Source organism: Callithrix jacchus, chromosome 8 (assembly GCF_049354715.1).
Source record: "Callithrix jacchus isolate 240 chromosome 8, calJac240_pri, whole genome shotgun sequence".
NCBI lineage: Eukaryota > Metazoa > Chordata > Mammalia > Primates > Cebidae > Callithrix > Callithrix jacchus.
Genome location: NC_133509.1, coordinates 44981742 through 45005890, shown reverse-complemented (window position 1 = coordinate 45005890; position 24149 = coordinate 44981742). Strand labels below are relative to the sequence as shown.

General features: G+C 44.3%; 1 protein-coding gene across 17 annotated transcripts in view; it reads left to right on the top strand.

The window, feature by feature from the left end:
- The first annotated feature begins 18572 nt into the window (after positions 1–18572).
- MGA (MAX dimerization protein MGA) overlaps positions 18573–24149 on the top strand; it is a 155337-nt gene continuing 149760 nt past the window's right edge. For 11 of the 17 annotated variants that reach the window (XM_078334305.1, XM_078334304.1, XM_078334307.1 and 8 more), the window contains exon 1: positions 18573–18651. The gene's annotated coding sequence lies outside the window, so the exon portion shown is untranslated. Of the gene's footprint in view, positions 18652–18860; positions 18942–19403; positions 19508–20480; positions 20544–24149 lie in introns of those variants that run through there. The other 6 variants (XM_078334286.1, XM_078334292.1, XM_078334283.1 and 3 more) reach the window with 2 other exon arrangements.

Below are 24149 nucleotides of genomic sequence, written 5' to 3'. Positions count from 1 at the left end.
ATCCTTTCTGAATCTTCTTCTGTATCTGTTAAATGGGGTTAAGAACCTTCTCTGGCCTTTCCACTAGAACACAACAAAGATCAAATTAGCTTTCATTGATAAGACAGCTTTGAATATTACAAATCATAAGTATTAATTGTGATGGCCATAATCTAGGATTAAACTGCATTCCCTAACACACAAACTTTCCATTCCTCAGTATGATAGTCAGAGAGGGTGCTATTAATATGCTTTCAGAATTTTTTTTTTTTGAGACCGAGTTTTGCTCTATTTACTCATGCTGGAGTGCAGTGGCGTGATCTTAGCTCACTGCAACCTCTGCTCCCAGGTTCAAGCAATTCTTTTGCCTCAGCCTCCAGAGCACCTGGGATTATAGGCACGTGCCACCACGCCTGGATCATTTTTGTATTTTTAATAGAGATGAGGTTTCACCATGTTGGCCAGGCTGCTCTCAAACTCCTGACCTCAAGTAGTCCACCCACATCACCCTCCCAAAGTGCTGGGTTTACAGGCATGAGCCACCATGCCCAGCCTGTTTTCAGAACTTCTTTATCTCCTAGGCCAGCTGGAAACATCAGTGAGAACTTGGAAAACAACTGTTGTATCCCTGGGGTTGACATAAAATCTGTCCCTTCAGTGGATCTTATTTTCTGTCTTATGAACAATGATCCACCTCATGTGTTCGCAACTCACAGCCTTGCTCTTCCTTTCATTCAGGTAAGCAGGTAGTCTCAGGCCAAACTCCCCAAAGGTGATGACTTCGGGTTCTGGATCTCCAACTAGGATGAGACTACTTGGGTCTGGAACATTTGGAGACCATGTAAATACTGAATGTGTGTGGTGTGTGTGTGTGTGTGTCTGTGTAGGGAGAATGAACTTGATAATGCTATGGAAATAAATAACAGGGTAGCAAGGAGGACGTTCCGTCTGGTTACAGTAAGATAGTTCTAAGTTAATAGGAGAGGGGAATAGGAAAGATGGCTAAGAGAAAAGCTAATTTCTGATAGAAACTTAGGGAGCAAAATCTATGTAGCTAAGCAGTGCCAAAGAAGAGGGGTTCTGGTTTTTGCTTAGCCTAAGTAGCAAAAGTAAGAGGAGAATAAAACAGACTTCTAGAATCTGTAGATTTCTTCTTGTTCTACTAGAAGAGGCAGACTTGGTGGGGGGCAGTGGGGTGTGTAGGACTGTATGGAACCTTCTCGAAGACACATGCAGATAGCTTAAGGACAGACAGCGTGACCCCAAGTCTTCAATCTGTGATTTACTTGCACATGTGGGTGTGTGACATCTACCTCTGACTTTCTGGAAACAGCAGTTGGAAGATGGCCTTCTTCTCTTAGAAGACTGCCTGCTCATATGTGAGGGGCACCCAGGACTTCGGCTGGATGACAGTGGGAAGCTGTTGATGTTATGGCTTTGATAGCTTCAACTCATGTCTGCTTTGGTGTCAGACACTCCTGGTCTTTCCCGAGCTTTCACGCAGTACAGTAGGAAAAACTGTAGGCTTCTCTTCCCAGTAAAGGACTAGATCTTGCCAGTCATCACTCCTCTTAAGTCTATCCACAAGGCTGGACGCGGTGGCTCACACCTGTAATCCCAGCACTTTGGGAGGCTGAGGTGGGTGGATCAACTGAGGTCAGGAGTTCGAGACCATCCTGGCCAACATGGTGAAACCCTGTGTCTGCTAAAAATACAAAAAATTAGCTGAGTGTGGTGGCACATGCCTGTAATCCCAGCTACTCAGGAGGCTGAGGCAGGAGAATCGCTTGAACCTGCGAGGTGGAGGTTGCAATGAGCTGAGATCACATCACTGCACTCCAGCCTGGGTGACAGAGTGAGACCCCATCTCGAAAGAAAGAAAGAGAGAGAGAGAGAGAGAGAGAGAAAGAAAGAAAGAAAGAAAGAAAGAAAGAAAGAAAGAAAGAAAGAAAGAAAGAAAGAAAGAAAGAAAAGAAAGAAAGAAAGGAAGGAAGGAAGGAAGGAAGGAAGGAAGGAAGGAAGGAAGGAAGGAAGGAAATAATAATAATAATAAAAAAGTCTGTCCACGTGAGAGAAGCATGTCAGAGCTTACCCATGGGTCCAGAACTGACCTCCTTTGGAGGTCTCTCAGTGGCCAAGACTTTAGCTCTCTGTCCTCATCACTGTGAGGAATTAGTCTTCCCTTCATATCCACCAGGAGGAGGTAGAGGGCATGCCTGCCTGGGTGATGCCAAGACTGGCACGCTTCACAGGGGTTTGTAAGCACCCCTCAACCCCCCTTCCTTTTCCTGGCAGCAAATAACAGAGGTTAGTGAGGATCAGGCTTGTCTCCCAGAGTGGGGAGGAGGGATATGGGGGAAGGGAGACAGCATATCAAAATGCACTTCCAAAATGAAAATGAAGAAAAAAAACCACGAAAATGATTTCTGTGGCACATGGTGGTACTGAGGGAGAGGTGATGACAGCCTCCTCCCATTTCAGGAACAGTTGCCAGCGTTGTCTGTAGGCGGATTCACATGACACATTCTTAAAACCAATTCCATTCTGTGCTGTGTTTGCTCCTTGTTTGCATCTCAGGAACAATGGATCTCTACATCTTTGTATCTAAGTTTGATTCCGATGCGTTGTCTGGGTGAATATCCCAGCTGCCCCACTTGTAATGTATTTGTGCCAGTACTTACACTTTTGAATCATGAAACCCGGTCAACCCATCTCTCTGCATGTGCCCATGACCTGAAATACCTGAAGAGTTACTAAGAAGTTGGATGTTCTTCACGATGTTTCGATGTGAAAAAATACAAATACATATTGCTGGAGGAAGTAACACCAATGATGCAAATTTGCCTGGAAATGATTATGAATCCAACTCTCCTTCCTGGGAAATGAAATTTTGGTTGTGGCATTTTTTGATTGATGTCTCTATATGAGGAGGTTTTTGGTTTTTTAGTGCTGCTGCTTTTCTGTTCTCACTCCTTTAAGATTCTTTGCCAAAATACTCCTGACATTTGAGGAAGAGAATAGAGACAGTTTGATTTCTTACTTGTAAAGTCCTGTTTCCTTGGTGATGTAAATAATTATGGAATATATAAAAAGTTTTTAGCAAATTCAAATTTTGGTTTAAAAAGAAAACCAAGTTTTATTACCTGTGGTAAGGGCTACATGAATAATTTCAGAGACCTAGAAACTGTCTGTTCCTCTTTAACTGTTTCTTTCTTTCTTTCTTTTTTTTTTTGTATAGACAGGGTTTCACCGTGTTGGCCAGGCAGGTCTGAAAGTCCCGAACTCAAGCCATCCACCCGCCTCGGCCTCTCATAGTGCTGGGATTACAGGCATGAGCCACCATGCCTGGCTCTGTTCCTCTTCAGCTCTTTTTAAATTGGAAATATGGCTGGGTGATTGGCTCACATCTGTAATCCCAGCCCTTTGGGAGGCCAAGGTGGATGGATCACCTGAAGTCAGGAGTTCCAGACCAGCCTGGCCAACATGGTGAAACCTTGTCTCTAGTAAAAATGCAAAAAATTAGCCCGGCATGGTGGTATGTGCCTGTAATCCCAGCTACTCTGGAGGCTGAGGCAGGAGAATCACTTGAACCTACGAGGCTGAGGTTGCAGTGAGCCAAGATCTCACCATTGCACTCCAGCCTGGGCAACAAGAGCAAAACTCTGTCTCCAAAAAAAAAAAAGAAAAGAAAAAGAAAAAGAAAATCACCCCTGAAACATAGGGCCTACTAATACCCCAATTCTGATGCCATTTTAAACATGCACTTTAAATGGTTCAGTAAAGCTGCCCAAGTGTATGGGTTGTGTATGGCCTTGTCAGAAAACATCCTAGAATAATTCTCTGCCACCTTCAGCTTTACTAGGAGAATCCTGTCCAAAGGGCAGACCCAGAGTCCAGGAATGTGAAAGGAAGGGCTGAATCACCTCAAACGGCCTGAAAGGACTGAGGAATTCCACACATCTGGATTGTGGAATCTTCAAGGGGAGAGGGTCTATTAGCAGGAGAAAATAGAAGGCTGCTGATCTGGAAGAGAGCTCACTCTTCTCGCACCCTCAGAGGCATGCTTTTCACTCTGGCCATTCGAAACTTTTATATTCATTCAAGTTCCCAATTTCCCCTGTTCCTGTTCCACCAGTTTTCTTTTACTCTTGGCAAATCACCTTATCTCCTTTCTATCTGTGGGTAGAAATATTAACACTACTTCGTTTTTTTTTTTTCCTTTTTGAGACAGGGTCTCACTCTGTCCCAGGCTGGAGTGCAGTGGTATGATCACGGCTCACCCACCTCCCGGGCTCAGTCAATCCTCCTATCTCAGCCTTCTGAGTAGCTGGGACTACAGGCACACATCATTATGCCTGGCTAATTATTATTATTACTTTTTATTTTTGTAGAGATGAGGTCTCACCATGTTGTCCAGGCTGGTCTCAAACTCTTAGACTCAACTGATCCTCCCACCTTGACCTCCCGAAGTGCTGGGATTACAGGTGTGAACCACTGGGCCTGGCTGAGTGCTACCATTTATAAGCTGTGTGACCTTGTTAAAGTCACCTCACTTTTTGGTGACTCTATTTCCATAACTGTAAAAAGGAGATAACAACAGTATATACCTTAGGAGGCTGTGAGGATTAAGTGAGTTAATATATTACAAATTGTTTAGGCTAGTACCATGTTGAAATCTTAGTAAATGTTAGGTCTTACAATTATTACTGCGAAGGCAGAAACCAATGACATGAATGCCATTAGCCAAACTCCTCTCTACCTAAAAAATACCTGCATGATTACCCATCACTTCTCTTTCTACTTCAGAGCAAATGACTGTCTTATTTGCTTTCTCTTTCTTCCTTCCTTTCTTTCTTTCTTCCTTCCTTCCTTCCTCTCTTTCTCTTTTTCTTTCTCCTTCCTTCCTTCCCTCCTTCCTTCTCTCCCCCTCCCTTCCTCTCCCCTCCTCTTTCTTTTTTTTGAGAAGGAGTCTCACTCTGTTACTCAGGCTGGAGTGAAGTGGCATGATCGTGGCTCACTGCAACCTCTGCCTCTCTAGGTTCAAGCAATTCTCATGCCTCAGCCTCCCAAGTAGCTGGGATCATAGGTGCCCACCACCCTGCCTGGCTAAATTTTGTATTTTTAGTAGTGATGGGGTTTTGCCATGTTGGTCAGCTGATCTCGAACTCCCGACCTCAGGTGTAATCCCAAAGTGCTGGGATTATAGGTATGAGCCACTGTGCCTGGCTGACTGTCTTATTATCTATGCTTTCCACCTGTGTCTTGATTCTATCTTCTTCTGTCCCCTCAAGGTAACTTATTGTGTGATTTATTTTCTCCTTCACATTTTAAATTGGTTCCTTTTCCTGGCTCCTTGTTCTGATCTCAAATGCATTCAGGTCTCTCCCATTTGGATAAGGCCTCCATATGACCTCCCTCTCTTTAAGCTGCTGTCCCATTTTTTCTTCCTCCTGTTACTGCCAAATACTGTGTGCCTCCATGTCTTCATGACTCATTCTCTCATTATTCCTCCACCATCTGGTTCTTTCCTGCAGTGCCCCACTCTCGCATAGCTATGCTATGGTCATCCAGCTCTAAATTCTAAGAACTTAAAAAAATTTTTTTTGAAGAGATGTGGTTGTGATTTGTTGTTCAGGCTGGAGTACAGTGGCTATTGATAGTCACAGTTCAATGCAGCCTCCAACTCCTGGGCTCAAGCGATCCTCCTGCCTCTGTCTCCTGAATAGCTGGGACTGTAGATGCACAGCACAGCACATGGCACCAAAGGACTTTTTGCGATTTCTGTTCTCAACCTCTTTGCTGTGATCAATATTGCTGACCATCACCTGCTATGACAAATCTTCTCCTCTCTTGGAGACTCTATGCAAGTCTGGTGTGCTGCTGCTGCTTCTCTCCTGTGGTCTCTTGGACTAATGCCTCTACAGACTCTGTGTCTTTCTTTGCACTCAGCTGTGGGCATGGAGGAAGGTTTGATGGCCAACCTTTTGATTTCTTTCTTTCTTTTTTTTCTTTTTTTTGAGATGGAGTCTGGCTGTTGTCTCCCAGGCTAGAGTACAGTAACACAATCTTGGCTCTCTACAACCTCCGCCTCCCAGTTTCAAACAATTCTCCTGCCTCAGCCTCCTGAGTAGCTGGGATTACAGGTGCCCACCACCATGCTTGGCTAATTTTTGTACTTTTAGTAGAGATGGGGTTTTACCATGTTGGCCAGGCTGGTCTTGAACTCCTGCCCTCAGGTGATCTGCCTGCTGTGGCCTCCTAAAGTGCTGGGATTACAGACATGAGCCACTGCTCCCAGCCCACACTGACCTTCTTTTAGTTTCCTAAAGGTGCCATGGCATGTCTTTTTTCCCCCAATTATTGTTAACTTACATTTATCTTCATCTTTTTTTTTTTTTTTTGAGACAGAGTCTTGCTCTGCCACCCAGGTTGGAGTGCAGTGGCATGATCTCAGCTTACTTCAGCCTCTGCCTCCTGAGTTCAGGTGATTCTCCTGCCTCAGTCTCCTGAGTAGCAGGGATTATGGGTATGCGCCACCAAGCACAGCTAATTTTTGTATTTTTAGTAGAGACGGTGTTTCACCATGTTGGCCAGGATGGTCTGGATCTCTTGACCTTGTGATCCACCCGCCTCAGACTCCCAAAGTTCTGCGATTATAGGTGTGAGCCACCATGCCTGGCCTTCTCTCTCATCTTTAAAAATTGAACTATAATTTGTTTATCACAAAATTTGCCTCTTTAAAGTATGCAATTCTGTGGATTTTTAGTATGTTCACAAAGTTGTGCAACTGTTACCACTATCTCATTCCAGAACATTTCATTGCCTCAAAAAGAAACTCCATACCCATCAGCAGGCATACCTGATCTCCATACCCCCTCCTCTCTGCTCCCCACCAGCCCCTGGCAACCACTAATCTACTTTCTGTCTCTATGGACATGTGGTTCCTTCTGCCTAGAACTTTCCCCATCTTGTCTCCTAGTCAACTCTTGCTCTTACCTTCAGCTCTCAGTGCCAGCTTCCTTGAGTGGGTCAGTTCCCTTTACTTTATGCTTCCATACGAGTATGTACCACTTTACAGCATTTATTACAAGTGGTAATTTTAGGCTGGGCATGGTGGCTCATGCCTGTAATCCCAGCACATTGGGAGGCTGAGGTGGGTGGATTACAAGGTCAGATGGAGACCATTCTAGGTAACACGGTGAAACCCTGTCTTTACTAAAAATACAAAAAATTAGCTGGGTGTGGTGGTACACATGTGTGGTCCCAGCTACTCGGGAGGCTGAGGCAAGAGAATTGCTTAAACCTGGGAGGCAGAGGTTGCAGTGAGCCGAGATCGTGCCACTGCACTCCAGCCTGGGTGACAGAGCAAGATTCTGCCTCAAAAACAAAAACAAATGAAAAAACCCTCCCAAAAAACAAAATGTAATTTTATATTTATTTATGGAATTCTTTTTTTTTGAGATGGAGTTTCACTCTTGTTACCCAGGCTGGAGTGCAATGGTGCGATCTCAGCTCACTGCAACCTCCACCTCCTGGATTCAGGCAATTCTTCTGCTTCAGCCTCCCGAGTAGCTGGGATTACAGGCACGCGGCACTATGCCCGGCTAATTTTTTGTATTTTTAGTAGAGACGGGGTTTCACTATGGTGACCAGGATGGTCTCGATCTCTTGACTTTGTGATCCACCGGCCTCGGCCTCCCAAAGTACTGGGATTACAGGCTTGAGCCACCACGCCCGGTAGAATTCTTTGATTTATGTCTGTCACCCCAATAAGTGACATGAGGGCAAAAACTACATATATATATATATAGTCTATATATATATAGACTATATATATATATATATATAGACATTCATAAATGAATAAAATTTGGCATCTCTGTCTATTACACAGCTTCACTTGAATGTAATGGTATGCCACCTGACATAGCTAAGACAACATAAATTGTTTTTCTCTGAAAACTGATCCTCCCTCAGCCTCCCTGATTTGATGATGCTTCTGCATCCTCTAGGGCACACAGGCTCTGTTTCTTGGAGACATTTGATTCCTTTCCTCTCTCCTGTCTCCTATATTCAGTGCTCTTCAAATTCTTAAGTCCCTTGGATGCTTGTACTCCAGCCTTTTGTGTAGTGTACTTTGTGCTCAGTTAACATCTAGTATAACTTTTAGAGGTATCTGCAGAGTGGGAAATGGCTGCAGCCATGAGGATAGGTGAGCCTTCAAGGACTGCTAGAGGAATGAGAGACAGAAAGAGAAAAGTAAATGGCAGATGATGGCAGTGGATGGAGACCTAGGACCCACCCATACAACAGAGGGCTGGAGAATACTTGTAAAGTAATGAGAAAAGCAAAAGGAGACGCTGACTAATGTGCTATAATCCATTCACTGTTTACTGAGTATCTGTTACTTGCTGGGTACTTAGATTATGGTGATATGAAGATGAATCAGAAGTTGTTTCTTTGCTGAAGGAAGTCAGGGTCTAGTGAAGGAGAGAAACATCTAAACAAAATCTTACAGTACAATGCTTGATAAATATTATAATTCAAGTATTCACAAAGCGTTCTGCAAGCCAGAGGAGGTAGTGACTAAGACTCTTTCAGGACAGGGGTGGGTAGAGGGAGGTGTCACAGGATGACTAGGACTTTTTAGCAGCCTGAGATCAGAAGGAGTGACATGCCAAGAAGATAGAACAACCTCAAGAAGCCAGGACCCATGTGGAATTTCAAATCATTTTATTTAGTTTTAGTGTCAAGAAGGGACTATCTTGGGAATTGAGGCTGGGGTGACTTTGTGTAGAGTCTCCTACCAAGCTATGGAGGTTACTCTTTATTCTCTAGCTAATGGAGAGTCACCAACTTTTTTTTTTTTTAAATCAACTTCATTCAGATATGATTTACATACAATATAATATATAGATTTTAAGTATACAGTTCAGAGTTTTGATAAATGGATACATTTCTATAACTATTAATCCAATCAAGATATGGAACTTTTGTTTTGTTTTTGAGACAGGATCTAACTCTCTTGCCCAGGCTGGAGAGCAGTGGTGTGATCTCAGCTCACTGCAGCCTCAACCTCCTGGCCTCAGGTGATCCTCCCACCTTAGCCTCCCCAATAGCTTGGACTACAGGTGTATGCTACCACACCCAGCTAATTTTGTTTTTTGCAGACACAAGATCTCACCATGTTGCCCAGGCTGGTCTCAGACCTTGTGACTTAAGTGATCCTCCAGCCTCACCCTCTCAAAATGCTGGGCTTACAGGTATGAGCCACTGCACCTAGCTGATAAAGAACATTTCTATCACCTCTAAGTCCCCTTGTGCCCCTTTGCCATTGATCCTGCCTCTTCCCAGTAATATTGATGTGATTTCTATTCCCGTATGTTTTGGTTATAGATTGTTATATCTATAGATTGTTTTGTTACTCCAAAACCCAGTGGCTTAAAATAATCAAAATCATTTGTTTGCTTGTGGTTTTCCAATTTGGTCATGGTTTACTCGAATCAGTTTGTCTGCTTTGTGGGTCAGCTGGGGTAGCTTGACTGGGGCTGGAGAATCCTCTTCCAAGATGGCTCACTTACATGGCTGGAGAGTTGGGATAGGCTCTAGGCTGGGAGCTCAGCTAGAACTGTTTTCCATGTGGCTGTTTGGGCTTCCTTACTATATGGCAGGTGGGTACCAAGAAGGAGGAAGTTAAAGTTGCCAGTGCTTATAAAGATTAGACCCAAGCTGGGCACAGTGGCTCATGCCTGTAGTCCCAGCACTTTGGTAGGCTGAGGCAGGTAGATAACCAGATCTGGCGTTCAAGACCAGCCTGGCCAACATGGTGAAACCCCATCTCTACTAAAACTACAAAAATTAGCCTGGTGTGGTGGCAGATGCCTGTAATCCCAGCTACTTGGGAGGGTGAGGCAGGAGAGTCGCTTGAACCCAGGAGGCAGAGGTTGTAGTGAGCCAATATTGTACCATTGCACTCCAGCCTAGGTGACGAGTGAAACTCCATCTCAGAAAAAAAAAAAAGAAAAGAAAAAAGGCTAGACCCCAAACTGGTACAGCATCACTTCAGCTGTATTCTACTGACCAAAGCAGGAACAAGCCTAGAAGAAATTCAAGGGGATGGAGAAATAAATTCCACTTTTCAGTGCGGAGAATGACAAAGATGGGCCATCTTCTACCACATCATAGATTAATTTTGTATGTTCTAGGCTGTCCTACAGAATGGAACCATACACAGTGTATTAATATATGTCTGGCTTTTATTGATCATTATGTGTTTTGAGATTCATCTATTTTTTTTCATTTAAATAAAAAATAGGGGGGTGAGGGGGGTCTCACTATGTTGCCCAGGTTGGTTTTGAATTCCTGGGCTGAAGCAATTCTTCCACCTCAGCCTCCCAAAGTGTTGCGATTACAGGACTGAGCCACTGCACCCGGTCATTCATCCGTACTGTTGATATATCAGCAGTTCATTCCTTTTTATTGCCAAGCTCTAGAACTCCATTCTTTTTTTTTTTTGAGATGGAGTCTCGTTCTGTCACCTGGCTGGAGTGCAGTGGTATGATCTCAGCTCCTTGCAACCTCTGCCTCCCAGGCTCAAGTGATTCTCCTGCCTTAGCCTCCTGAGTAGCTGGGAATACAGGCACCTGACACCACGCCTGGCCAATTTTTGTACATTTTTTTTTAGTAGATACGGGTTTTTGCCATGTTGGCCAGGCCAGTCTCAAACTCCTGACCTTGTGATCTGCCTGCCTTGGCCTCCCAAAGTACTGGGATTATAGGTACGAGCCACTGCACCTGGCCTCTTCATTCTTTTTTATTATTGCTGAATATAGTCCACTGATAATCAATTTGTTTACTCATTTATTTTATTTTATCTTTTTTAAGATGGGGTTTCACCATGATGGCTAGGCTGGTCTTGAACTCCTGACCTCAGGTGATCTACCCACCTCGGCCTCCCAAAGTGCTAGGATTACAAGGCATGAGCCACCTCGCCCAGCACTCATTTATTTGTTGATGGACATTTGAGTTGTTTCTATTTTTGGTTATTATGAATAAAGCTGTTATAAAATTTTTAATACAATAGATTTTTTGTATGCTGGGCACGGTGGCCCAGGCCTGTAATTCTAGCACTTTGGGAGGCTGAGGTGGGAGTATTGTTTGAGCTCAGGAGTTCCAGACCAGCCTGAGCAACACAGCAATACCTTGTCTCTACAAAAAACAAAAGAAAAATTAGCTGGATGTAGTGGTGCACACCTGTAGTACCAGATACTTGTGAGGCTGAGGCCTGGGTATTATATTAGCCTGGAGGTTGGGACTGCAATAAGTTGTGAACACACCACTCACTGCATTCCAGCCTGGACAGCAGAGGGAGACTCTGTCTCAAAAAAACTCAATTTTTTTTGTGATATATGTTTTCATTTCTCTTGCATAAATATCTAGGAGTTAAATTGCTAGGTGATAGAGTAAGTATATGTTAAATTCATAAACAATTGTCAAGCTGCTTTTCATTTTATTTTCTTTCTTTTTTTTTTGAGACGGAGTTTCACTCTTGTTACCCAGGTTGGAGTGCAATGGCACAATCTCGGCTCATCGCAACCTCCGCCTCCTGGGTTCAGGCAATTCTCCTGCCTCAGCCTCCTGAGTAGCTGGGACTAAAGGTGTGTGCCACCATGCCCAGCTAATTTTTGTATTTTTTAAGTAGAGACAGGGTTTCACCATGTTGACCAGGACGGTCTAGATCTCTTGACCTCATGATCCACCCACCTCGGCCTCCCAAAGTGCTGGGATTATAGGCGTGAGCCACCACACCCGGCCATCAAGCTGCTTTTCAAAGGACTGTACCCTTTTTTTTTTGAAATGGGGTTTCACCATGTTGGTCAGACTAATCTTGAACTCCTGACCTCAGGTAATCCACCCACCTTGGCCTCCCAAAGTGCTGGGATTACAGGCGTGAGCCACCACACCTGGCCATTTTTTTTTTTTTTTTAATGAGACAGAGTCTCACTGTGTCACCCAGGCTGGAGTGCAGTGGTGCAATCTTGGCTCACTGCAACCTTCACTTCCCAGGTTCAAGTGATTCTCCTGCCTCAGCCTCCTGAGTAGCTGGGACTACCAGCACATGCCACCACACCCAGCTAATTTTTTGTATTTTTAGTAGAGATGGGGTATCACCATGTTAGCTAAGATGGGCTTAATCTCCTGACCTTGTGATCCACCTGCCTTGGCCTCCCAAAGTGTTGGGATTACAGGCATGAGCCACATCACCTGGCTACTTTTGTATTTTTAGTAGAGATGGGGTTTCACCATGTTGGCCAGGCTGGTCTCAAACTCCTGACTTCAGGTGATCTGTCAGCCTCAGTCTCCCAAAGTGCTGGAATGACAGGCATGAGCCTCCACGCCAGACCTTGTTAGTCTTTTTAATTTTAGATATTGTAGAGGATGTGAAGTGATGTCTCTTTGTGGTTTTAATTTGTATTTCTCTAATAACTAGTAGTGTTATGTATGTTTTCATACGTTTTTTGGACATTTGTAAATTTTCTTTGGTAAAACGTCAGTTTGTTCACTCATTTAAAATATATTGGCCATTGAACACTTCGTGTTTTACGAAATTAATTGTTGCCTGATTCCAGAATTGCAATAAAGCCAACTGAATTCTTTAAAAACTAATATATTGGTCAACACTATAGTTTTAGGAATCATTTCTATAGTTTGTTACCAGAGAAGTTTTTCTGAGTGTACAGAGCAAAATATATAATAAGAAAAAAGGCCTGTAGGCCTTTTTACAGGCATTGGCTCAAGCCTGTAATCCTAGCACTTTGGGAGGCCAAGGCAGGTGGATCACCTGAGGTCAGCAGTTTGAGACCAGCCTGACCAACAAGGTGAAACCCATCTCTACTAAAAATACAAAAATTAGCTGGGCATAGTGGCGGGCTCTTGTAGTCTCAGGTGTGCTGTGCCCAGATTCCTTAACCACAAAAACAAAAACAATGAGGTAATAAATATTTGTTGTTTTAAGCTGCTAAGTTTTGGAGGTAATTTGTTATACAGTAATACACAACTAATCCAGGTGCCAAGGTAATTCAAAGAGGGAAAATAATGTTCAACAAATAGTGTTGGATCAACTTGGCATCCTTATGAAATAAATGAATCTCAACCCCTACCTCACACCATACACAGATATTAATTTGAGGTGGCTATTAGACCTAAATGCAAAATTGAAAACACTAAAAATTCTGCAAAAAACATAGAAGAAAATTTTTACAACTTTGGGATGGGCAAAGGTTTATTAGGTAAGGCACAATAAGTACTAACCATAAAATAAAAGGTTGATACATTGGACTTTATCAGTGTTTTATACAGTTTATTTTTATTTTTAAAAGTAACAATTATTTTTATTTTTTTGAGACAGGGTCTCACTCTGTCACCCAAGCTCGAATGCAGTGGTGCACTGATGGCTAACTGCAGCTTCAACTTCCTCGTTCAAGCGATTCTCTCACCTCAGCCTCCCAAGTAGCTGGGACTTTAGGCATGCACCACCACACCTGGCTAATTTTTTGATTCATTCCTTTCTTCAGAGATGGGGTCTTGCCATTTTGCTGAGGTTGGCTTGACCTCCTGGCCTCAAACCATCCACCCATATTGGCTTCCTAAAGTGCTGGGATTACAAGTATGAGCCACCACATCCAGCTAATTATGAATAAAACTTTTATAAACATTTGTGTAGATGTAAGTTTTCAGCTCAGTTGGGTAAATACCTAGGAATTTTTTTTTTGTGTGTGTGTGTTTTTTCTTTTCTTTTTTTTGGAGACATAGTCTTGCTCTGTCACCCAGGCTGTGGTGCATTGGCAGGATCTCGGCTCATGGCATCCTCTGCCACCCGGGTTTGAGCAATTCTTCTTCCTCAGCCTCCCAAGTAGCTGGGACTACAGGTGCGCACCACCTCATTGGGCTAATTTTTTGTAGTTTTAATAGAGATGGGTTTCACTGTGTTAGCCAGGATGGTCTCGATTTCCTGACCTTGTGATTCACCTGCCTCGGCCTCTCAAAGTGCTGGGATTACAGGCGTGAGCCAGTTAGCCCAGTGTTTTTTCTTTGTTTTTAGAGACAGAGTTTCTGTCTCTCTCTCACCTAGGTAGGAGTACAGTGTTGCCATCATAGCTCACTGTTTTTTTTTTTTTTTTTGAGACGGAGTTTCGCTCTTTTTACCCAGCCTGGAGTGCAATGGTGCGATCTCAGCTCACCGCAACCTCTGCCTCCTGGGTTCATGCAATTCTCCTGCCTCAGCCTCCTGACTAGCTAGGATTACAGGCACATGCCACCATGCCCAGCTAATTTTTTGTATTTTTAGTAGAGACGGGTTTCACCATGTTGACCAGGATGGTCTCGATCTCTTGACCTCGTGATCCACCCGCCTCGGCCTCCCAAAGTGCTGGGATTACAGGCTTGAGCCACCGCACCCGGCCGATAGCTCACTGTTAACCTCCAGTCCCTAGGCACCTGGTCTTGTCCTTCCTAAGCATTGGGCTTATAGGTATGAGCTACTGCATTTGGCCTAATACTTGGAAATGTTATTTATGGGTAGTATGGTAGGACTATACTATATTTAGCTTTATAAGAAACTGCTGAACTGTCTTCCATGGTGGCTGTATCATTTTGTACTAGTAATGAATGAGAGTTCCTGTTCCTCTACATCCTCATCAGCAACCTCTGCCTGCCAGGTGTAAGTGATTCTCCTGCCTCAGTCTCCTAAGTATCGTGCCACCACAGCCAGCTATTTTTGTATTTTTAGTAAAGACAGGGTTTCGCCATGTTGGCCAGGATGGTCTTGATCTCCTGACCTTGTGATTTGACTACCTTGGCTTCCCAAAATGCTGGGCTTACAGCCGTGAGCACCACGCCGGAACAATTATTCATTTTATAAGTGAAATTTTGTGGCCTTTGACCAACATCTCCTCTCCACCCCAAAAGTCCCCATCCCCAGCCCCTGGCAGTGAGCATTCTACACTCTGCTTCTATGAATCTCCCTTCTTTAGATTCCACATATAAATGGTGATTTTTTTTTTTTTCTTTTGAGATGCAGTTTCACTCTTTCATTTAGGTTGGAGTGAAGTGGTGAGATCTTGGCTCACTACAACCTCCATTCCCTGGTTCAAGTGATTTTCTTGCTTCAGCCTCCTGAGTAGTGGATTATAGGAACCCACCATCATGCCCTGCTGACTTTTGTATTTTTAGTAGAGATACTAAAATGTTTCGCAATGTTGGTCAGGTTGGTTTCAAATTCCTGATCTCAGGTGATCCACCTGCCTTGGCCTCCCAAAGTGCTGGGATTACAGGTGTGAGCCATAGCACCTGGTCTAATGGTAACTGACTTATTTCACATAGCTTAATGTCTCCCAGGTTTATCCATATTGTCGCCAATGGCAGGGGTTCCTTTTTTATGGCTGAATAGTACCCCACTGCATATACATTTTGGTATTCTGAAATAAACGTTAACATGCAACTGTCATTATAGTGCAATACTTTTATGTTTGTAGAGTCTCAAAGAGATAAAGGTTGAACTAGTATAATGGTGGAGGAAATGGAAAGTAGGTATTAAATTTAAAAGACATTTAGGCCGGATGCAGTGGTTCATACCTGTAATCCCAGCACTTTGGAATGTCAAGGGTAGTGAATTATTTGATATCAGGAGTTTGAAACCAGCCTGGCCAACATGGTGAAACCTCACCTCTACCAAAAATATTAAAAAATTAGCCAGATGTGGTGGGGCATGCCTGTAATCCCAGCTACCCGGCAGGCTGAGGCAGTAGAATTGCTTGAACCTGGGAGGTGGAGGTTGCGGTGAGCCAAGATAGTGCCATTGTACTCCACCCTGGGCAACAAGAGCGAAACTCCGTCTCAAAAAACAAAAATAAAATAAAGAAAGACATTCAAGTGTTGGAAGCAATAGAACCCTGAGATCAACCAAATGTGGAAAATTAAAGGGGCAGTTGAGGATAACACAGGTTTTGTAGCCTGGCAAACTTGCTGGAATGGTGGTGGCATTGCCCATTTACAGGAATGCTGTAGTGCTTGTGTGTGGTGGTGAAGGGACAGACAATTAGTTTGGCTGTGGAAATGCTGTTTCAGATGTCTATAAGTTCTGCCTAAGCTAATCCCTCCCTTTTTAAAGGGTAAATGAGGAATCTATTAGAGATTCTACGGAACCACTGGAAGGAGGCCAGGAATAAAGCATCTGAAATATTGTTATACAAAAGAGTGAGTTTTGAGGTGTCTTTGAGATATTTAAATAAAAAATTTTAGTCTCTTTGAAGTTTAGGCACAGGTGCCCCCTCTATAGCCTCTGTCAGCATTATTTTACCACATTAATGCCTACAGCTCAGCATTTTAAAATGTTAAGGAAAAAAACTTAAATGAAGGTGGGAGACAATGTAAATATATGTACCAACAGATGGGCAGTAGTCGCCAAGGAGTCCAAATAAGATCTATGGTAGAATCTGTTAGTGTTCCTCTAGCACTGTCTAGGGGAGAAAGAGAATAGTGGAGAAAACAAGATTCAAGAATATGCTGTATTGCAGAGAGCATAGGGTGCTAGTTCAAATGCAACCTTCCCACTAACTAGTACTCACATTCATAGAGTTCATCCTATTTATCCGGGATTTTGACAGGTGTTCTAAATATTTTGAACTGAGAATCATTATGACAATCCAAAGACAATCCAGGCTGGGCATGGTGGCTCACACCTGTAATCCTAGCTTCTAGGGAGGCTGAGACAGGAGAATCACTTGAACCCAAGAGGTGGAGATTTCAGTGAGCCGAGACTGTGCCATTGCACTCCAGCCTGTGCAACAAAAGCAAAACTCCATGTCAAAACAAAGAAACAACAAAAAAATAAAAGGCGATCCAAAATGGCCTCAATTTGCAGTTAAAGGAACTGAAAATCAAAAAGTTCAAAAACAGCTGGGTGTGGTGGCTCACACCTGGAAAAGTGTGCTAACACTTTGAGAAGCCAAGGTGGGCAGATCACCTGAGGTCGGGAGTTTGAGACTAGCCTGGACAACATGGTGAAACCCCATCCCTACTAAAAATACAAAAATTGCCAGGCATGGTGGTGGGCACCTGTAATCCCATCTACTCAGGAGGCTGAGGCATGAGAATCACTTGAACCGGCGAGGTGAAGGTCGTAGTGAGCTGAGATCATGCCATTGCACTCCAGCCTAGGCAACAGAGGGAGACGCCATCTTCCAAAAAAAAAAAGTTCAAAAACCTGTTTACCACAGTCGGAGTGCAGGAAGTAAAAGAGCTGCATTCACATGGATCTGTCTGACTTCAAACCTTGGGCTCTTTCCACTACAGCCAATAGGTCCCAAACCTAGTTGTGCATAACAATTGCCTGGAGAACATATTAAAATACATTTTTCCAGATTCCCACTCAAGACTGACTTAGAAGATGGTAATATTAGTATAGCACTTTTCTGAGTTGTTATAAAAATTATATATTATGAAGAATATTGGAATGTTTTATAAACTTCAAGTGTAACATCATATGGTTATAATTTTTTTTCCTTTTCCTATACTGTGCTGGGAATTAATTTTTTAAAAATTACGTATGATCACTTAATACCCTTTCTTTTGATTTTCTAGTCAGGGAATAATTTTCTGATAATTAGGCTTATGAAGTACCTTGAAACTAGAAAAGGGGTGCCCCAAACTATATTTTGGCTTCATGACCACATTACAAATTAATACATTTAATTTTTAATCTATAAATAAGAGCTCTTGCGCTTGACCATCGCTAGTCAAATTCATTCTTCAAGCTTGATCATCTCTTTGAGAATTGATGAATCCTTCCGAAATTGGCAAAGCTATAGAATAGAGTTCAAAGCAGAAAAGGTGTTAAGTGGGGGTTTTATGGGAGTAAACATTAGGTTTTGGCCTGAAGGGCAGTTTGTGAATATGCTACAAAATTAATTGGTTCTGATGTAGGACCACCTTTTCTGAGTTAGGAGATGGTATTTTTTTTTTCGTTTCCAATATACCATAGTTCGTATGAGGTGGAACCAGTAACTGTGATATAGACATGTCCCTGCCCCCTTTAAAATACCTCCTGTTTTTCCCACTCCTCCTGTCCCCAACAGTAGCAATAAGTTTAGCAAGAAAGGTCTTATCTTCTATCCCAAGGAAAATTCTAAGTACCATTTCCACTCCCAAGTAGGGCTTTTGGTTAAGCTGTATTTAAATTAGCATTCTTTTTCACTGGCCAGGAAAGGCTGGCAGTTCATTTGCAGGCAAATACCCTCGCTTTTTTTTTTTTTTTTTTTTTTTTTTTAATCTTCACAAAGTCACTCAGCAGGCGCATACTAAACGCTTGCTCCTTGGAGAAAGATTAAGCGGCTTCCCCAAGACCACACAGATCAAACAAGTGGGGGGAGGAGGGGCTGAAAGTGACTGGTATACCTCGCCACACTACCATAATTGCCCAAACCGTCTCATTCCGGGCTTTCAAGGGGACACGGAAGGAACGCCCGGGAGGTGAGCGCCAGGAGATCGGGAGAGGTGGCTTTCCCGGCATGCTCTGCAGCATACCGAGGGGCGCCAGGCGTATCCCGGCGTGCATCGGGGAGCGCCCAAGGGCGATGGTTCCCGGCTCCTGGAGAGGCGCGCGAAGTTAAGCCGGTAGGTGCGAGCTTCCTTAGCTTTGAGTCTCTGGTTTCTCGTTTCCTCTTTATGGGTTTAACCCCAGAACGGCAGAAAAGGAGGCCCTCTAACTACCCTCCCTTTCCGCGTGCGAACGACTCCTTGCCGCTTCGAGCTTGGTGCCAGGTGATTAGCGGGTAGGGGCGGGCCTGCGACCAGCACGTGACCCGAGATGGAAGCCAATGACTAGCCGGGTGGTCCAGCAGCGCGAGGATTCCGGGACCCGCGAGCGGAGCGGCGCGTGGGCCGGTTGCGGTCGGCCCTGGCAGGTACGCGCAGGCGCCTTGCTTGCCACGCGCTCCGCCCGTCTCCACGCGCCTGGTGGCGTGTTCTTGGCGCGAGGTGTTAAAGAGTCTGGGTGTTTTTGTGAGTTGGGGGGAAGGAGAAGGGGGGGGGAAGCTCATGCGTCACGTGGACGCCACAGCCAATCTGAGGCCGAGGCGCACCCACAGCTTTCTCCGGCGCCCCGGGGTGCGACGTGTTCAGTGAGGTTCGACTGGGCCCTGACGGTCTGAGCGCTCTTTCGAAGCGCGTGTGCCGCCTGTAAAATCTGGCCGCGGCTTTTCGTGGCGTCCTGCTCCGCGGTGAGCACAGACGACAAGTTCTCGGCAAAATGGCTGCTGGAAAGAGTCTCGGAGCAGGGGGAGCGCTGGGGCCGCGTGAAGGTCACATGATGAGGTTGGCAGCGCGTGCTGCTGGCGCGGGGAAGGGGGAGGGTGGGGGGGCGTGGCGGGTCACGTGCCTTCGACTGCGCCGGCCCGTGGTTTTCCAGCGTCTTTGCTGCGGTCGGATGGCCTGCTTTTACTCCTCCCATCTCGAAGCGTGGCAAGCGTCGGTGAGAAGTTGCGTGGTGTATTGGGATGAGCCAAGATCTGGGAATTCGGAGGCCTGGAGTCCAGGCCTTTAGCTAGTTTTGTAATTAGCAAGTCATGTTGCCATTCGTGGCCTCCATTTTCTCATTTATAGTTTAGCTCTGTAGAGATCACCTTTTAAGGTCCCTCATACGGCCTCTGACACCTAACTTCAATTTCATGTAGATAAAAAAAATTTAACAAATTCTTACAAATTATAATGAGACAGATCCCCGCCCCCCCCAAAAAAAAATCCGCAGCCACTCCCCTCTCAGTCGTTACAGTAATGTGGGAAACCTGGTGGAGGTAATTTGTTGTAATATTCTGGGCATGTCTGTCCATCTTTATCAATCCCATTTATCCTTTATAGCTGCTCACGAGCTCATTTCAAAAATACTGTCTTTTTTTTTTTTTTTTTTTTTTTTTTTTTTTGAGACGGAGTTTCGCTCTTGTTACCCAGGCTGGAGTGCAATGGCGCAATCTTGGCTCACCGCAACCTCCGCCTCCTGGGTTCAGGCAATTCTCCTGCCTCAACCTCCCGAGCAGCTGGGATTACAGGCACGCACCACCGTGCCCAGCTAATTTTTTGTAATTTTAGTAGAGACGGGGTTTCACCATGTTGACCAAGATGGTCTCGATCTGTTGACCTCGTGATCCACCCGCCTCGGCCTCCCAAGTGCTGGGATTACAGGCTTGAGCCACCACGCCCGGCCAAAAAAATACTGTCTTTTAAACATCTAATCCCTGTGTGTTTTCTGGGAGGAAATCAAAAGGTAACTCCTATTGTCATAACTGTGGAGATGAGGAAATAGTATTTAAAAGGGAAGTACTGATGCCCCATAATGCTGACTAGAAGGACCTAGAAGTTTCTTTTCCACTTGGTGGGCCCATCTTTGTAAAAGTTTAGAGACCTGGTACCCACCAACCTTTAGTATTTTTCTTCGTCTCTGCTTTCAGCTCCAGCTCTTCATTTCACCAAAGAAGGGTCAAGTCATTGGTGAAGAAAAACAAGCATAAATTGTATGTTTTCCATATCACTGCTTATGTTTTATGATGTCTTTGATGTATCTTAAAAAGAGGCTTCAAATGGGAACACATCTGGAAAATATTGAGCAGTCATTGTAACTGTCACTTTTGAATAATTATAGTATCTTTCTGGCATAGTGTTCTAAGTATTTTATACTGTATTTAATTCATTTAGTTCTCATAACAAACCTACAAGGTAAGTACTCCATTTTACCACTGAGGAATATAGCAACAGAGAAATAAGGCTGGCCATTTTACATAATTCCAACCAGATTTCCTTTTGAAAAGTTGACAAAATGATTCTAAAATTTATTTGAAAAAGTAAACCTAGAAAGTAAGAAAATTTTTGGAAGAGAAGAATGAGGAAAGGATTTGTGCTAGAGAATATACAAATAAATCTATGATAATCAAAATACAATAGCAACTGGAATAGACAGTAGTAAAACTGAATAGTCTAGAAATACATAAGGCTAGTTAATGTTATAAAGGTGATATTTCTTCTTTTTTTTTCTTCTTTCTGAGACAGAGTCTCACTCTGTTGCCCAGGGTGTAGTGCAGTGGCATGATCTCGGCTCACTGCAACCTCCATCTCCCGGTTTTAAGCAATTCTCCTGCCTCAGCCTCAAGAGTAGATGGGATTACAGGAGTGGGCCACCACGCCTGGCTAATTTTTGTATTTTTAGTAGAGACAAGGTTTCACCATGTTGGCCAGGCTGGTCTCGAACTCCTGACCTCAAGAGATCCTCCCACCTCAGCCTCCCAGAGTGCCAGGATTACAGGTGTGAGCCACTGTAGCCCAGCTATAAAGGTAGTGTTTCATATCAGTAGGGAGGGGGTTCCAAAATTACGTTGGAACAATCAACTGCAGAAAAAATAAAATGGGATTTGTACCCTAAAATTTAAATAAAATCTAGGTGAATTACTTTTTTTTTTTTGAGATGGAGTTTCTCACTTCTCCCCCAGGCTGCAGTGCAGTGGTCCTGACTGCAACCTCTGCTTCCTGGGTTCAAGTGATTCTTCTGCCTCAGACTCCCGAGTAGCTGGGATTATAGGTAACCGCTACTATGCCTGGCAGATTTTAGTATTTTTAGTAGAGATGGAGTTTTACCATGTTGGCTAGGCTGATCTGGAACTCCTGATCACAAGTGATCCTCCCGCCTTGGCCTCCCAAAGTTTTAGGATTACAGGCATGAGCCACTAAGCCCAGCTGAATTCTAGATATATTTTTTGAGAGTCTCGCCCTGTGGCCCAGGCTGGAGTACAGTGGTGTGATCTTGGCTCACTGCAACCTGTACTTCCTGGCTTCAAGCAATTCTCCTTCCTCAGTTCCCACATAGTTGGGAATATAGGCACAGGCCACCACACCCAGCTGATTTTTGTATTTTTAGTAGAGACAGGGTTTCCCCATGTTGGCCAGGCTGGTCTTGAACTCCTGACCTCAGGTGATCCACCTATCTCAGTCTCCCAAAGTGCTGGGATTACAGGTGTGAGCCACCGTGCCCTGCCCAATTAAATATTAAAATATAAAATGTGAAATCAGAAAACTACTGCTTTAAAAAACTGGGTAAACAGTTTTCCAGTCTTGAAATAGGATAAGGCTAGGTACATGGCTTATCTGTATATTCCCAGGACTTTGGGAGTCCCAGTTGGAAGGATTGCTCAAACCCAGGAATTCAAAACCAGTCTGGGTAACATAGTGAGACACCATCTCTACAAAAAACTTTAAAAATTAGCTTGATATGGTGGCATGTCCCTGTTGTCGCAGCTACTCAGGAGGCTGAGATGGGAGGATCACTTGATCCCAGTAGGTTGAGGGTGCAGTGAACTGTGACGTGTCACTGCACTCCAGACTGGGTAACAGAGCGAGACACAGGCTCAAAAAAAAAGAAAAGTAGGTTGGGCTGTTCTACTAAGCATTACTGCCAAGGTAAATCCATGAAGACAAAGTTTGATGTGGTTATTACATAAAACAGCTGTCTAGTTCTCAGGAACACCATAAAGTTAAAAACAATTATTTACTTAATATTTGTTTATATTTATTGAGTATTTACTATGTGCCACCCAGTTTTTTTAGGTTTAGGAGATACAGTAATGAGCAAAGCCTGGCAAATTGTCGGGGGGGGGGGGGGGGGGTGCGGATTGAACAAGGCTGATTCAGGAAGATCCCTTGAGGCCAGGTGTTTGAGAACAGCCGGGATAACATAGTGGGGCTCCATCTCTAAAAACAATAAAAGTAAATTGACAGGAGTGGTGGTCCTATGCTTTCAGTCCCAGCTACTCAGGAGGCTGAGGAGGGAGGATCCCATGAGCCCAGGTATTTGAGGCTGCAGTGAGATATGAGAGTACCACTCTATTCCAGCTGAGGTGACAGACCCTGTCTCTAAAATAAAAAAAAATAGACCAGGTGCAGTGGCTCATGCCGGTAATCCCTGCACTTTGGGAGCCTAAGGCGGGTAAACGATGAGGTCAAGAGATTGAGACCATCCTGGCCAACATGGTGAAACCCTGTCTCTACTAAAAATACAAAAATCAGCCAGGCGTGGTGGCATGTGCCTGTAATCCCAGCTACTTGGGAGGCCGAGTCAGGAGAATCATTTGAACCTGGGAAGTGGAGGCTCCAGTGAGCGGAGATCATGCCCCTGCACTACAGCTTGGTGACAGCAAAACTCTGTCTCAAAAAAAAAGAAAAAAAGCCAGGCGCAGTGGCTCACGCCTGTAATCCCAGCACTTTGGGAGGCTGAGGCGGGCAGATCACCTGAACAAGGAGAAACCCCTTCTCTACTAAAACTACAAAAGTAGTCAGGTGTGGTGGCACATACATGTAATCCTAGCTTCTCAGGAGGCTGAGGCAGAATCACTTGAACCCAGGAGGCAGAGGTTACAGTGAGCCAAGATTGTGTCATTGCACTCCAGCCTGGGCAACAAGAGCAAAACTCTGTCTCATTAAAAAATAAAAATCATAATATGGGATTGGATAAATATGGTACCTTTAGGCCTGCTATGATGGCACACACCTGTAATCCCAGCACTTTGGGAGGCCAAGGCGGGTGGATCACTTGAGATCAGGAGCTTGAGACCAGCCTGGTCAACAGGCAAATCCCTGTCTCTACCAAAAATACAAAAATCTGCTGGGTGTGGTGGTACATGCCTGTAGTCCCAGCTACTCAGGAGGCTGAGGTGGAAGATTCACTTGAACCCAAAAGGTCAAGGCTACAGTGAGCCATGTTCGTGCCACTGCACTTCACCCTGGAGTGAGTCTCTCTCTCTCTCTCTCTCTCTCACACACACACACACACACAGAGAAATAAATAAATAGCTGGGCTCAGTGGCTCACGCCTGTAATCCCAGCATTTTGGGAGGCCAGAGTGGGCGGATTACCAGGTCAGGAGTTCAAGACCAGTCTGGCCAACATAGTGAAACCCCGTCTCTACTGAAAATACAAAAAATCAGATGGGTGTGGTGGCACACGTTGTAGTCCCAGCTATTCGGGAGGCTGAGGTGGGAGAATCGCTTGAACCTGGGAGGTGGAGGTTGCAGTGAATCGAGACCATGCCATTGCACTCCAGCCTGGGCAACTGAGTGAGATTCCTTTAAAAACAA